Source organism: Lactuca saligna, chromosome 1 (assembly GCF_052625555.1).
Source record: "Lactuca saligna cultivar CGN05327 chromosome 1, ASM5262555v1, whole genome shotgun sequence".
Taxonomy (NCBI): domain Eukaryota; kingdom Viridiplantae; phylum Streptophyta; class Magnoliopsida; order Asterales; family Asteraceae; genus Lactuca; species Lactuca saligna.
Window position 1 is genome coordinate 6,685,029 of NC_136417.1, and position 14,838 is coordinate 6,699,866.

Sequence of the window (14,838 nt, forward strand, 5' to 3'; positions counted from 1 at the left end):
TTCCCACGCACATAGTCTCCCGACTCGATTGCCCCAAATTTGTTGGCCTACAACACAAATTAGTACCGCCTTAACCTAACTGCACTATGTCGACATATGCAACAGATAAACAAATAACCAGCAAGTACAAGTAATCATACATATCTACAAAGCTAATAGATTATTGTAGCATAGCAATATCCTATACACAATGATACATGACACAATATAGTGGGTCGACATATGTGCCTTCGACCCACGAATACAGTGATGAAAACCCACCTTGAAGTTTTGAAGATAGTTGGACTGATTACTGTTCCAAATATCGGCTCTAAAAGTCACCAATACAACAAACAGGGACCAAGTCTCAAACTATAGCTCAAAATACCTCAACTGACCTATAGTCAAACTTTGTTAAAGTCAACAGTCAAAAAGTCAATGTTCAACTTTAGCTAGATTACGCCATGTGTACGTGATACTCTACTCCCTGAGTATAGTACAAGGTAGCTTTTACAAGATAAAACAAGGCAACGAGTTGGTAGCTGTAACACCCTATTTTCGTATTCCTATCGTTTAATAAATTAGAAATAGAAATATATTACTTCTTGGCCCAAGGAATCATCATAATCATATAGGAAACATTGATACAATTTCCGCACATATATGTAGAACGCCTGAATCCGACTTCGTATGAAGAAGTTATGCTTTTTCGAAGTTTCACAACTAAACCGACACAGCTATACGCATCATAAAATATGAATTAGAGATAGATTGATTATTAGCCTAAAAAATCTGACCGAAAGTCCTAGTGGTCGTAAAACTGAGAGTGTGCATATAGAGAACGTCGAAATTTGACTTTGTGAGAGGATGTTATGATTTTTCGAAGTTTCAGCATAACAATATGCAACACAGAAACCAAAATCAAGATTCATTGACTGTTAGAAAAAACAATCTAAACGAGAGTTGAAGATCTCATCAATTTGATTATGTTGATATAAGGACAGTCAAGAACGGAATTCGTATGTATAAGTTATGATTTTTATATAGAATTTAACAACCTAAGCCTATTAAAAATATAACTTTAAAAATAAAGTGATATCTAGCCAACGGATTCTAAATGAAAGCTGTAGGACTCGTCGATAGCCACGTGTGGATTTAAAGAATGTCAAAAATGGAGCTCGTATGAAGAAGATATATTTTTTGAAAAAACTGAAAATACGCATGCACGTGGCGCACTTTGATACTCTAATAGATTTTCGCCACATGTCACACTATCCATGGATCCATGTCACCCACCTGACAAAGTGCACGACACACAAAGACAAGGTGTGTGACGCACTTTCAGATATTTTTGGTATATATAGAGCTTCATCCCTCCATTCAATCTCCACACCCTCCCAAACTTATCTCTCGAGTTTTTCTCAATTTTAGCCCCATTTTCCCTTAGTTTTGAGTCCCCGACGAAGCCTTAAGTCCCCTAAGAGCCGACATATAGTAGCTAGCAGGCCGGAGTTCTGCCAATGTTATTTCCTGACTTTTGTCATGAAAATATCTATAAGTTAATCTACACTTATATCACTTTTAGTGTAACTTATATTTATAGTCATAAGTCATTATTATGGACCTATAAATAAGATTTATCAGTAATTCCAAGTCAAAATACTGATTGAGCTACTTACGGGAGATGTGTCTAGAATGGTTACGTTGGCTTGGTTGTGGGATTTTAGAAAGGCTATACGCTGAAATTGCCTTGCCACCTAACCGTCTAACGCGGATGATCCTTATTTGATATAACTTTCAGTATTCATTGGGATTAGTGATTGGTCTAGCCTATGTTACCAGATTCCCCTAGGATCTAATAAGTTATAGTATTATAGGTTAATACTCGTTAGGCTCGTTGCTCGTCAGCGGGATCGTTTGGATAGTTGTTAATCTTCGAAGTAATTATATAGGTGAGTTTCATCTTGCTATGTTTTATATTCTAGTATATATCCATGTATGTTAGGATATAGGAACCAATAGAGTAAAGCCTATAGAGTAGGTTCTATGTACATGTACTGGTAGAGCTTAAAGGAGTAACCACTGTATTTTTTAATATGTTTATGTATGTCGAAGCGGGGCCCATTATGTAAATTACGTTGCGCCCATTAGGTAGTTTGGGTGAGGCCCTTTATGTAGATCGGATGGGGCCCATTATGTTGATCGGGAAGGGCATGTTTGTATGTATGTGTATGCATTTTGGTATATGGTATATTGGGGGAACTCATTAAGCCTATCGTTCACTTAGTTGTTGATAAATATTTTTTAGGCACTTCATTGGTTCATGAGAAGGGCAAGGTTCGACCGTACACACTTGAATTCGCAATCATATTTCCACATAATGTAAACTATACTCTGATGTAATTGAATGTTTTGAATAAATAAAGGTGAAAAATTTTAGGTTGAAAATCGGGACATTGTACTAGCCAAAACTATGTCATGCGTATCACACTGTTGATCACCTTTCTCATTAACTACTTAATACAAAAAGTTAAACCACCAAACTTCCAGATTTAAACTATATGGAAGTATTAATGTATGAAGTCTTTGATTTTATCCATTTGCATGCATAGAAAAAGCATTAATCCAAACCCTAGGTCCAAGAAGCTTTCAATTGCTCAAAAGCTCATGCATGGATGGATGGGAGTGACCAAGCTCTCATTTTTATGACATAAAAACTCTAAAGACATCTAGAATGACACTCCAACAGTCTTGAGTAGCTCTTACTAATATACACCATGGTTTTGGGGATAAAAAGCATCACATACCAAACATAACTAGATCTATCATAAGAACACGTCAAGGTGGAAACTTTATACCTTCTGGAGATTGTTGAGTAGATGAAACTTCTGGATCTATGATGGTTTGAGCTCCCAAGTGATTCCAATAACCTTCTTCTTCTTCTTTCAAAAGTGAACACAAAACACTCTTAAGGATCAAAAACACACCAATGGGGATTAGGATTTTAAATGGTCCATTTGGGAGGATGTAAGGGCCTCAAGGGAGTTAGAGCCTTTAAAAATGGCTCAAAACCCCAAGATTAGGGTTTTGGTTCTGGGCAGCTACGCACTGTGTAACATGATCTGCGCCCCTGTATCTACTAAAGTCATGTGCCCAAGATTCCTTTTTAGGTACTGATAGAAAGCTATCTACACCCCGCGTACGACCAACCCTAATTTTTAAACTTTAAATAAAGGAAAGAAATTTACCTACAAGATAAGGTGTTACTAAATAATTTTGTGATAATACTATTATTGTAAGCATATTTATATTGTGTTATTAATATGTGAATTATATCAAAATTTAAATTAAATTATATAAAAAAAGGGGTTAAAACTGTTTTTATTTTGGATTTTGGTTATAAGTTGTAATTTATTTAAAGTTTTGTTTTGATATTATTAAAATTTGAATTTACGATTCTCTCTATTATATTAAAAATTTGAAATATTGTGTACGATAACTTGATTGAAGTATTAATTTAATACAACTTTTCAATTTATAATAGTAGATATTTATCAATTAAAAGTATACTTCACAAAATCATTAACTTGCATTTTTTTACACCAACGATTTAACGAAAAAGGGATTCACAAGAATATGTTTGTTGTATATAATATTTTTGTTATTATTAATATGTTTTTTTTTAATTTTCAGATAATTTATATTAAAAAATGTTCTTTTATATTATTAATGTTGGACCGTTTATGTATAAGTGACTTCAAAAAATTGAGTATGTTATTATGTTTGAGTTTTGGATGAAAATAATATTATTGGTAGATAATTATGTGCTTCATATTTTTATAAAATCTAAAATTTTATGCTAATATCTAATTTGTCGTTACATTTTTACAACACAATTTTACTCGTGTAGTGCATGGTTATAAACCTATTTCTCCTTTCACATATTGATGACAATGATGTGTCAACATCAGTCCAACCTAACAAAGTCTCAAAATAATGTGATTATTTGTAACCCTCTTAGCTACTTATAAACATCCTACCCCTACTTAGCTTGACAATGCCTATACTTGTCAGACCACTACTCCGCTCATTTAAAGTACGTTCTGATATCCTCTAACACTATGGTAATGTTTGAGAATCGTCTAACCGAGTTGAGTCAGATATTTTTGTCTGACTAGGTCAACTATAAGTATTTGATAATCAAGTTTTGTGCATCTAATTCGGAACGAAAAATATGAATGGGAAAGAAGTGAAAAGTGGGCTGACTGAGAAAGGTTCCAATAGTACTCTTGCCCTAACGTATCTCTTCCAATGCCTCCCTTCTCTGTCCTCTTTCAGCCGCTCCTTTCTTCTCACCAACCAACAACCATCATCGACCACATTCATCCTCTTCCACCCACCGATCGAAGCTCCTACCTCATCTCATTAGGTATGCTTGAATGTTCCAAATTTTGGGAAAGTTCCAATTTTTCCAGTCGAGAGGGATAAAAGTTTCGATTTTTGTTGTTAACAAGGATAAAAGTTCTGATTATTTGTTGTTTAATGTTTTGATTTGTGATGGGAAAAATTCGATTTTTGTTGTTTGTTCTTGAATGTTCTTTTGTTGTTGAGAGGAATAAAAGTTCAATTTTTTCAAGTGATTTTCTTGATTTTGCTGATTTTGCCATTTTTATAAAAAAAAAACCTATGAATTTTTGGATGACTCGGGATTAAACCAAATCATCTCAAGGAGGAATAATGGTTCAAGCTTCATTGTATGCAATCCAGTGGAGTTCGTAAGGGTAATCTTGCCCAAAAATTTCAAGCATAATTCAAGGATAATGGTGCAAGCTTTGTATATCATCTTTCGTTTTTCCCCTTGTAAATTTCTCAATGTAATCTGATACTTCATATTGATAATGAAGGTGTTTGTTTCTTGATCCATATTCTCACTTGGATTTTGTTTGGACACAAAACACTCCTACGACGTGTTCAATTGTTTGGACATCTTGATGCTATTGACCATGCACTTGCAGCCACAGTGACAATTGAAACCAGCACTCCTGAAAAAGTTGATGCATCTAAGGATCCAAAAACCACATCCAGTCCTGCCTATGAAACATGGGTTAACCAAGATTAGGTTGTCATTGACAAAAGAGGTTCTGCCACAACTCATTCGTTACACCAGCACAACCCAACAATTGTGGACATCCCTCCACACTATGTTCTCAACCCAACATCGAGGGAACTCAATTCAAATCCGTACTCAACTATGTACTACAAAGAAAGGATACATGAGTGCAGCTGAATACTGTCAAAAGATGACATGATTTGCTGATACTATGGCAAATATTGGACAACCAATGAATGATGAAGAGATAATTGGCTATATACTGGCAGGTTTAGGACCCAGACTGTAACACCATAAATTTCAAGAAAAATTTTTCATTTAAAATAATCATTTTATTTTTAGAAACACTTGTTTAAAATCTCATTCATAGTCGATTTACAAAACATGACTCCATTTTCACTTGCATAGAAAACCAGGATCCTCCAAAATATGACTCTTTCTCTGGTGTGTACAATCAAGCCGGTGCCGTCCCGTGATACTGAAAGAAACCTGAAAAACATCACACAAAACACTGTAAGCACGAAGCTTAGTGAGTTCCCCAAAATACCACACATAACACATATTAGCCACTCAAGGCTATAACTCTATGGGTCCGTGCACCCAAACTCTGTGAACCCTTAGGTTCTAACTCTAGGAACCTTCCGGTTCCAACTCTATAAACATGCACAGCATAAATCACATAGAAATAATGCAGTACAACACATCACGTACATATAGCATACAAATACTCGGATCACATAACTCTGGTTACCTACTCAAGGTAAAGTATAGTGAGAAGACTCACCTGGCAAGCAGAAAGCAGATATCCCCACACTTGAATCTCGAACTCGCCACCGCTTAACACATAAGGCAAATACTCTCATGAATATAACTCTCGAGACGAGAATAAATCCTCTCATAACACCCTCTTATGGGTAAAAGACTATTTTACCTGTCTCTTGGCCCAAAGGCCACATCGCTGACCAAACCCTAAAAGTCATCGGCCAACCCTTGGTCGAAATCAAACTCCTTAGTCTAAGTCAACCCCTGACTGACCCTACTCGCCGAGTCAACCCTGTGACACGTCGAGTTCCCATAATCAGATCTTCACTCAATCTGCGACCTAACTTGCCGAGTCACCCCGAGACTCGCCGAGTCCAACAACTCTGAGTCCACTCACACACGACTCACCGAGTCATCCCTTGACTCACCGATTCTCGACTCAACCAGAGAATATTTGGGACTCTTTGACAAGACTCGCCGAGTCCAAATGGACTCGTCGAGTCCAAGGCTATCTTCAACCTACTCGCCAAGTTGTTCTTCCAACTCGTCGAGTTCTAGGCCATCTTCAAGCAACTCGTCGAGTCGCCCCATGTGACTCGTCGAGTACCACCGGTCTGAATCCATACAGAAGCATCTCAGGCCATGCAATTTATCCAAAACATAGATCTAGTTTCCTACCACTCATCCATCACGTAAAGTGGCAAACTTTACGTGAATCCAAAGAGATCTAAGCCGATTGCACATTGGGGCTAGGGTTTGGGACATGTAAGCTTCACTAAACACTCCAACACAGGGACTTTCATGCTCTCTGATTCTTCTCCCTTCCAGATCTGAGGTAGCAACCTCAGATCTAACCTCTAGACTTCCCATTTCATCCATAGACAATTTCTCACAAACCCCAAAATGAAGAAACAACATAACAACAGGTTAATAACGAGATATTACCTCCAAGTGATGCCCCAACTGCAATGCAATTCGAATCCAAGCAAAGCCCCTTACTCCAAGCCTTCAATCTCCCCAAAATTCCTTCAACCATTACTTCTCCAAGCTCCAATCCACTCAACAATGGTGCTTCTCCGTGATTTAGGGTTTTCTGGGGCTCAAGAGGGTGATAAAGAGGCTGGGAGGAAAACATAGTAATCCTTATATAAGGCTCAACCCCGAGAATTAGGGTTTTCTCCACTCAGAGCGTGCTCGTCGAGTCCATTACACTGACTCACCGAGTCAGCCACTTAACACGCGACCAAGTCGCGACTCTACTCGCCGAGTCACTCTTTCCCAATTTACTCTTTTAGACCTTCAACTCTACTCTTGATATTTCGGGATGTTACAATTCTCCCCCACTTAAGTTAGGCTTCGCCCTCGAAGCCTACAGCAACTCAACTCCAGGAATACTCCCACAACGTGCCACCTGGCCTTAATCGAACCAGATCTCACAAGGCATACCTATCGAAACTCGAACACACTTTTCCTTTCCTTACGTGTCCTAACCACTGTCTCGAACCGGGCACCGGATGTACCCTCTGATAACCACACTCAACAATCTGAGAATTACCCATGAAACATTACTGACCCAAATCTCAACAATCACTCGACCCATAAGGGTTAGAAGCCATGAACCACCGGATCCCCGATCCGAATCCCATTCTATCCAATCCGTGACGACAGAAAGGCCCACTCTTCAACCCCAGAGCAACTCTCATGAGTCCTCTTCTTGCAATCAAGCACCCAAGCCGCACCAACCTTCGCACTCTCGGGTTAGGAGAACCCGTCGCACTGATGACATCTCTAACATCCCCAGGAGACACCACCACTACGCACACGGCCCTTGATCAGAATCAAGCTGGGAGTCCCAGACTCCATCCCTACATCCATCTTGAGACTCTTGGCTCTACACCCGTGGAATCCCTTCCGCATCCTCAGCAGACATCCCATCATGATGTCATTCCATACCACTGTCACAGACACAATGTTCGACCATCATACTCCAAATCATCCATTCTCACTACAACTTCCACTTCCGCGAATCGACACTTTCCTCAGCAAATGAGGGTCCGACACTTCCTCCCATACAACAGCACAAAGGGTGGCATACCAATGCACTAATGATGGCTGTTGAAATAGGATAACTCAACCAAGGATAAATACGTGCCGCAACACCCTCCGAAATCTAATGCACATGCCCGAAGCATGTCTTTGAGCGTCTGAATCGTTCACTCCCTCCGAGGTGTCCTCAGACATCATCATGATAGGCTCTAGCTCATCTCATATCCCTCTTCGAGGCTGGTCACCAGGTCAGCTTTTGACTCCACAGCTGAGCCTCCAAAGGTCACCCAAATCATGATCCAAATATCCCACTAACTTACTCCCCGTGACCATTATCCCGGCCCCGTAATACGCAAGTCACGAAATTCTCTTTTCCTTATGCAAGAAAGTACAATCCAACCAAGGATCTCTGGTTTCTGCTGCGCATATCCCTTGCACATCTCACCACATTCCCCGACAGAGACGAGAACCCCAGTTTCGTCCCCGGTCCAACATCCAGGCTCCAAAAACTCAATACTAGGGCTACTCAAGCCCAAAACTCTTCCACGTCATACACTGATCGGAGAACATTCCATCATCACACTCTCTTGCCATCTAGTGAGCACTACGGCTCCCCTCGGTATCACAGCACCCTCTGACTAGTGAGTACTACGGCTCCCCACAGTATCACAACACCCTCTGACTAGTGAGTACTACGGCTCCCCGCAGTATCACAACACCCTCTGACTAGTGAGTACTACGGCTCTCCGCAGTATCACAACACCCTCTGACTCCACTAGTTCGTGCTCCACAGACTATCATAGGCGGCTACCCATACTCGTCTCGAATATTCATCACAGACTCTGGAGGCAATCGTCATAACAGATGCCCACCCTTACGAAGATCCACTCTCCCAAGTAATCTCCCTGGATGCCCATACTCGAAGGCTCTCACTAGATCCATAGATACCTGATATACCACAAGTCGTCTCAACTCAAGATTCACGAATAACTTTGAAATAAAGATATCAATACCCAGATACCTCGGAACACCCCCAGCGAATATCACAAGATCCGGCCACGACCACAGATCTCCTGCTCCAAGCACCATATAGATGCAATAATACATTCCCTCTGAACCCCATAACTAGATCTTCATTTTTTTTCCAAGTTGCAACTTCGGTGTATTCAATTTCTCAATTGCAATACGAAGAAACGCTAACGCCACAAAATACGCTGATAATTCTCCGAAACCCTTTTTCCCGCCGCTCAAAATCCAAACAAGGATACGCATACCGACCCGGGAGTTGGCTGCCCAATCATTCTTTATCTACTTGCCCCAACACTGACCAATACCAGATTCCTGACTAATAAACACCTGTCGTGGAGACATTCATCCTTCTCCAACAAGTACTTCCCGCATTAACTCACTCTGACCCCTTTCCTCGATCACCGACATCTCTGGTCTCATGATTTCTTACCGCATATCTCTATACTCCACTTATAACTGCTCTTGACAAATCTCTGCTTTCTTACATACGGCACCCGGTTCTCCCCCACTTAGGGTTCGAACCATCACTAAATAGCACGCAACTAACCCATAACTATATTCTCCAGCAAAATCGCACCTACCCCCGGAAAGTGCTACACAACGCCCGATAATCCCCTCTTAAGGAAATGAATCAACCTCATATACTCTGAACCTCTGGTGAACTCCTCAAGAACTTCTCGTCACGTCTGCCTCTAGTCGTTCCAAATCTCATACCAATTTAGTACCAAACAACTCATCTGCTCGATAACATCCTTGGCTCATAGACTGAACCATAAAATCATCGTACCCCTCACCTCAACTCATTGACCAACGCTCCAACACCGGGATCATCCCAAGAACAGGAACCCACTCCCAAATTCAACACCCCATGGATAGAAAACTCTCGGCACCGTTGAACTCGACTGAACTTCCCGCTAATACCATTACCGTACACCCGACTAAACTCAATTAGGTATAGCGTGGCCCTCGACTAACCCAGTCTCAACTGACTATTTGTTCATGATAGATCACTGCCTCGCGGCACACATGCTACCTGATACTCTGGTGGGAAATCATCATCAATGATGACCTGCAGGGTTTACCCCTAAACCCAAAACCACAACATCATGCTTCTCATATTTTTCACACGAGCATAATCAGTACCTCCCAGATCATAGGAGGTGACATCTCCTTTATCGACTGATCGCCCAACTCAGATCGAAATTCTCCCTTCTCACTGACTCCTTACTAAAATACTTTGAGGGGCTCTCGATCTCCTTCTCAAGGGACGCCTCTTCGAACTTACTCGTGACCGAATAACCGGAGAACCACAAACATCATTCACTACGAACCATGGTACTCATTCCATGACATCTCTTCTCAATATGCCCCGGTGTATGGTACCCTAACCATAACATCACTCCCCAATCCACTCCGATGTATGGTACCCGGACCATAACATCACTCCTCAATTTGCTCTGATGTATGGTACCCGAACCATAACATCACTCCTCAATTTGCCCTGATGTATGGTACCCGAACCATAACATTGCTCCTCAATCTGCCTTGATGTATGGTACCCGAACCATAACATCACTCCTCGATCCGCTCCGATGTATGGTACTCAAACCATAACATCACTCCTCAATCTGCCATGATGTATGGTACCCGAACCATAACATCACTCCTCGATCCGCTCCGATGTATGGTACTCAAACCATAACAACACTCCTCAATCTGCCCTGATGTATGGTACCCGAACCATAACATCATTTCTCGATCCGCTTCGATGTATGGTACTCAAACCATAACATCACTCCTCAATCTGCTCCTTAGAACCTTCAGAATACTCTCTGTATCAAGTATGGGTCCTCTGCTTTCAGTAGTACGAGCCCATACTACCTGCCACATCTACCCATACTTTCCACACGGACCATCCCAGAGCTTCTAAATAGCTGCTCGACCTGCTCTTTCACTAATCCCATCGCGCGTGCTCGCTCCCCAGCGAAATTCTCTATTCTACAAGCGCACTCATCTGGATAGGGTTACTCCCTAGGCTCTTCCGTTGTCCTCCCACTTCTTTGCTATCAGCTGCTGAAGAGCTCCTAATGATGCCAGCCATCTACCTCCTGAATATCGTCATATTCACTTGGTAACTGTCTCCCATCATCGAGAGTTCCACAAAGCACAAAGCAAGCAGCATTCGAGCATCGAAGAATACATAGGACTCCCTCTCTGTGATAACTCCACCTTCTCGGCTCATCCTCGAAAGTACCACCGAACTCTGTAACTCTACCCCTCATGGGTTCTAACTGGATACTCTCACTCATCATATACACAAAAGCATAACACCTATAACAACGAGTCCTAGGCTAAGGCATCACAAATTAGGCCACTCTAGTCCTAACATATGAAATACCTAGCCTGTCTATAGCATGTAATAATATCTCATAAAGTGCATCATACATATCTCATAAAACAAAAATAAGGGTATTTTGGGAAATCACCGTTTGGGCTCTGGCTGATTGTACACACTGCTCCTTCTTGCTTTCTCTTTGAACTTTTATTCCCTTTTTTTTTAGAAAATTATTTCCTTAAACTTTTCTTACTTCCTCAGTTTGAGTCCAGATTTACCCGAAGGCGCATCCGAATCCCTCAAACCAAGGCTCTGATACCAACTTGTAACACCGTAAATTTCAAGACAAAATTTTCATTTAAAATAATCATTTTATTTTTAGAAACACTTGTTTAAAATCTCATTCATAGTCGATTTACAAAACATGACTCCATTTTCACTTGCATAGAAAACCAGGATCCTCCAAAATATGACTCTTTCTCTGGTGTGTACAATCAAGCCGGTGCCATCCCGTGATACTGAAAGAGACCTGAAAAACATCACACAAAACACTGTAAGCACGAAGCTTAGTGAGTTCCCCAAAATACCACACATAACACATATTAGCCACTCGAGGCTATAACTCTATGGGTCCGTGCACCCAAACTCTGTGAACCCTCACGTTCTAACTCTGGGAACCTTCCGGTTCCAACTCTATAAACATGCACAGCATAAATCACATAGAAATAATGCAGTACAACACATCACGTACATATAGCATACAAATACTCGGATCACATAACTCTGGTTACCTACTCAAGGTAAAGTATAGTGAGAAGACTCACCTGGCAAGCAGAAAGCAGATATCCCCACACTTGAATCTCGAACTCGCCACCGCCTAACACATAAGGCAAATACTCTCAAGAATATAACTCACGAGACGAGAATAAATCCTCTCATAACACCCTCTTATGGGTAAAAGACTATTTTACCTCTCTCTTGGCCCAAAGGCCACATCGCTGACCAAACCCTAAAAGTCATCGGCCAACCCTTGGTCGAAATCAAAGTCCTCAGTCTAAGTCAACCCCTGAATGAACCTACTCGCCGAGTCAACCCTGTGACTTGTCGAGTTCCCATAATCAGATCTTCACTCAATCTGCGACCTAACTCGCCGAGTCCAACAACTCTGAGTCCACTCGCACACGACTCACCGAGTCATCCCTTGACTCACCGATTCTCGACTCAACCAGAGAATATTTGGGACTCTTCGACAAGACTCGCCGAGTCCAAATGGACTCGTCGAGTCCAAGGCTATCTTCAACCTACTCGCCGAGTTGTTCTTCCAACTCCTCGAGTTCCAGGCCATCTTCAAGCAACTCGTCGAGTCGCCCCATGTGACTCGTCGAGTACCACCGATCTGAATCCATACAGAAGCATCTCAGACCATGCAATTTATCCAAAACATAGATCTAGTCTCCTACCACTCATCCATCACGTAAAGTGGCAAACTTTACGTGAATCCAAAGAGATCTAAGCCGATTGCACATTGGGGCTAGGGTTTGGGACATGTAAGCTTCACTAAACACTCCAACACAGGGACTTTCATGCTCTCTGATTCTTCTCCCTTCCAGATCTGAGGTAGCAACCTCAGATCTAACCTCTAGACTTCCCATTTCATCCATAGACAATTTCTCACAAACCCCAAAATGAAGAAACAACATAACAACAGGTTAATAACGAGATATTACCTCCAAGTGATGCCCCAACTGCAATGCAATTCGAATCCAAGCAAAGCCCCTTGCTCCAAGCCTTCAATCTCCCCAAAATTCCTTCAACCATTACTTCTCCAAGCTCCAATCCACTAAAAAATGGTGCTTCTCCGTGATTTAGGGTTTTCTGGGGCTCAAGGGGGTGATAAAGAGGCTGGGAGGAAAACATAGTAATCTTTATATAAGGCTCAACCCCAAGAATTAGGGTTTTCTCCACTCAGCGCCTACTCGCCGAGTCCATTACACTGACTCGCCGAGTCGGCCACTTAACACGCGACCAAGTCGCGACTCTACTCGCCGAGTCCGCACATGGACTCGCCGAGTCACTCTTTCCCAATTTACTCTTTTAGCCCTTCAACTCTACTCTTGATATTTCGGGATGTTACACAGACATGGTGCTCTCTTCACCGCCATTACCATACTGAACAACGAACGTAATGTAACACTTCCAGAATTTTATTCGTATCTAATTGCACACGAAGCTCAATCCACTGCCATGAGCACAACAGTGGAATTTGCCACATCAACAAACAATGCTACCTGCTAAGACACAAATCCTCCTCGTCGCACCAACAGCAATGGATACAACAACATCAACACTCAGCGAAATAATCACCGAGGAGGCTATGGCCGAGGCCGTGGTCGTGGGCGCAGAAGAAATAATGGGCCGCGATGCCAGGTGTGTAACATTCCAGGTCATACAACACTTAACTGCCACAACAGGTTTAACCATTCCTACCAACCGGAAGAGTATCAAAGTCGAAATAGCACCACCAGTGGGGTATACAACACTGAAAACAGTTGGTACCTTGACACAGGAGCGATAGATCATCTTACAAGTGATCTTGATTGGTTGACTTTACAAGAGCGTTATCATAGAAAGGATAATGTTCAAGTTGCAAACGGAACAGGTTTGTTAATTTCTCATGTTGGTCAGTCCAAAATTCCTAGTTTAGGTCGTCCTCTTTTTCTTAAAAATGTTTTACATGTTCCAAGTGTTAGAAAACATCTTTTGTATGCCCATAAACTTGTCTTTGACAACAATGTCTTCATTGAATTTTATCCTCATGTGTTTTTGTTAAGACATGGTCACGAAGAAACCACTCCTAATCGGTAAAAGAAAAGGAGTTCTTTATCCTGTGCCATTCAGTCGTCCATCCTCTCCTCATCATGCAGCATCTAGTGTCAAGGTCTCTCCATCACAATGGCATCGACGTCTCTGTCATCCAGCTCCAACAATTGTCAAGTCCATTTTGAAGTCAAATAAATTAGAGTGTTCTTCTAGCATGAGTCGTCTATTTGTGATGCATGTCAACGTGCTAAGAGTCGTCAACTTCCCTATAGTACTTCTGTTTGAGTCACTTCATTTCCACTTGAGCTTGTTCACACTGATGTTTGGGGACCTGCTCAAGTGTCTAATGGAGGTTATAAGTATTATGTCAGTTTTGTGGATGATTTTAGTCGGTATACATGGATTTATCTCATTAAAAATATATCAGATGTTGAACAAATCTTTTATGTTTTTCAAAACCATGTTGAACGTATGTTGAATGCTTTAATATGTAGTATTCAATCAGACTGGGTGGTGAGTATCACAAATTACATAAACATTTTTGAAACATTGGTATCACTCATCGTCTATCATGTCCTCACACATCGCAATAAAATGGCATAGTCGAGCGAAAACATCATCACATTGTTGAGACTGGTTTAGCCCTTTTGGCACATTCATCTCTTCCTCTCCGCTTTTGGGATGAGGCATTCTTAATAACATGCTACCTTATTAATTGAATGCCCAGTAGAATTACAAACAATCTCCCACCTATCAC